Here is a 2,500-nt window from a genome sequence, read left to right as displayed (position 1 = left end):
GTATAGGCATCTTTTTCCTATACACCAAGAACATTTCCTTCTAGGACGAAAAGTTTTCTTCACTTTAAGGATCGGGAATCTTGTTCAAGCCCTTTCTTTCTTATATGACAACACTGAACAGAACCATTATTAGCTTTTTATATATCGGTACCAGCTATCTACGTTTTCAGTGCCTTTTAGCCGCTTTTTCTGCTGTATGTCAAATAAAATTCCCTATATATTACTTTTATATGTGTTATCAAGTGTCTGTGATTTTGTTTATAAAGTCTTTTAAAGTTTTTCCAAGTCTTACAACGACCTGCTTGAAAGTGACATTCTTTGATTTTTATTTCTCGCACAAAGCTAGTCTTCTCCGCAGTCTATGGTTGTCCAGTGTCTCAGCTTTGAGGAATACTTGTTGGATTGGTCTGTGGTCATCGAGATGCGGACTGAGTTTTCTGTGACGCTGTCTGAAAAATGAAATAGAAATAATTTAGTCCTGCTAGTTTGAATTTGAGAAAAGAGTCTTCTTGGAGAAAGTGTACAGTAACCTTAAAAAGTAACAATGCACTATCTACCCTTTACAAAACTTACCTTATTATAACCTTATATTTACTATAACTAGCACATCATGTGCACAATGTTATACTGATCAGAAACGCCATTTTGATAGGATTAAGCAAAGAAAAAGAGTTCAAGTAACGAAAAGCATACCGACGCACAGCAATCTCGTGCAAAAAAAAAAGTGAGGCTCATAGCTAGTCAGAGGGAAAGGAAAATGATCTACAACTACCAGTGGCGCCTTCCAACCATCCGCTTATGCAAATAAGGGCAGGAATTTGAAATGCTGCGTTGGAGAATGATTGATCGCAGTCTTCTCGATTTTTTTTAAAATAAAGAGAAACCCATGCACTGTGAATAATATCTATTCATTATTCCATAATATTTTTTATTTTCCTTGCATTATTCTAAAGTGCTACGCGCAATTTTTTATCTGTGTAATGTTTATAATACTGTTTGACAATACTATGGAATTTATAACGTGAGTATCGTTCGTTATTACGTCTAAAATGTGCAAACGGTTAGCTTTTAAGGTTATTGCAGTAACGTATGTAGAGCTAGACGTAGGTGGGTGGGTGGTGGGTTGGGGTAAAACGCTCAACTTCTTACCCTTTTAAACTGGAACATATAAAAGTCTACATGGGTCTTCGGTTCGGAGCTTACTTAACCTTCCAAATTGCTCATTCGAGGTCTTCACTCTCTGTGGGATTACACATGAGTAACTGTGACGTCATGCACACAGTGGACGGTTGTAACTAGTTTAAAGAATGTCAGATGGACAATTCTAGATTAGAAATTAGAAAGAAGAAATGGACGAGGGTTAATGAAACAAAACGGAAAACAGAAACATGGCTCTCTAAAGATAAAGCCAATCAGAAAACGGAATGGGGCGCAATCTATGAGCCACAACAGCAAGACGCAGTATCGGACACACAAAAAAGGAAAGAAATGAAAGTAAGTTAACTTCAGTTAAGAATTTGAAAAGAATGGTGAAACGGAAACAGAATTCTTTAACACTAACGTGATGAAAAGCATAAAACAATTTAGAAAAGTTGCGGTTACAGCCAAACAATAAATGTACTCGGTGGGAAAAAAAAAACACAGAAAGAAAATTAAAGGATGGAGAAATGAAAACATGACTGTTTAACTCTAACGTTAAAGAAAAGCTGAAAACGATAAAGCAAAAAAACAACAAAAAAAGCAACAGCAAAACAATACTCGGAAAATCCCAAAGAAAAACTATTACCACTCAAACCGACAACGGATCTAAACTTGTCCCGGCTGTAGTTAAAGCTGATTAATTATTCATGAACTTGGAGCAGTCAGAAGAAGGGACACCACAGCACCCAACAAAAACTCGTTTGTCGCCTTCATGCATTCAGAAACTATCGATTTCCAAAGGTTCAATACCTTAATCACTTAGAGCGGTATAAACGAACCTCTCGTTTCAGGTTACACAATTCTCTGTGTTATTCCGATGATAGACAACAATTCGTTTACACTGACGGAAAAAGTAGATCTAGCTACGTTCAATGTTTCTGTCAAATATTTTTTTAAAAATAAATGTAGGTGGGTTTTTTCGTCCCCATTGACACGATTCATATCATTTAGGGTCGCAAGCTTCGACCCTTCAGGTCAGGGTCAACCCGGGTGGAAAGGGAAACATAGTCCCATCAGAAAGATCGATCGAGATACTCGATAAGAAGTCTCACCACTTGGAAGTGAAACTCGAGTCTTCTGCATGCAGCGGCGCTGCACAAAACCACAACACCACAGACGCTGATGTGTTTCTGTCCATCTTGGTTCGTTCATTCCAACTCCTGTACACTCTCTCACTCCTTACTCACCCATGTCCACACTTTCACTACGTGCTCTATGGACTAAGATGAGAAAGAGAGAGAGAGGGGAGAGAGAGAGAGAGTCAGAGAGAGAGAGAGAGAGAGAGAGAGAGAGAGAGAGA

At 38.2% G+C, this 2,500-nt stretch overlaps 1 protein-coding gene across 1 annotated transcript in view; it reads right to left on the bottom strand.

Moving 5' to 3' along the window:
- The window catches only part of LOC101858304, a 28,928-nt gene that overhangs the window by 13,707 nt on the left and 12,721 nt on the right, over positions 1-2,500 (bottom strand). The window contains exon 2 of the mRNA XM_005108438.3: positions 1-449. This exon is cut by the window's left edge and continues 481 nt beyond it. The gene's annotated coding sequence lies outside the window, so the exon portion shown is untranslated. The remainder of the gene's footprint in view (positions 450-2,500) is intronic.

Source organism: Aplysia californica, unplaced genomic scaffold (genome assembly GCF_000002075.1).
Source record: "Aplysia californica isolate F4 #8 unplaced genomic scaffold, AplCal3.0 scaffold00689, whole genome shotgun sequence".
Taxonomy (NCBI): Eukaryota; Metazoa; Mollusca; class Gastropoda; order Aplysiida; family Aplysiidae; genus Aplysia; species Aplysia californica.
The sequence above is the reverse complement of the archived record's forward strand: the minus strand, read 5'-3'. Positions and strand labels throughout refer to the sequence as shown.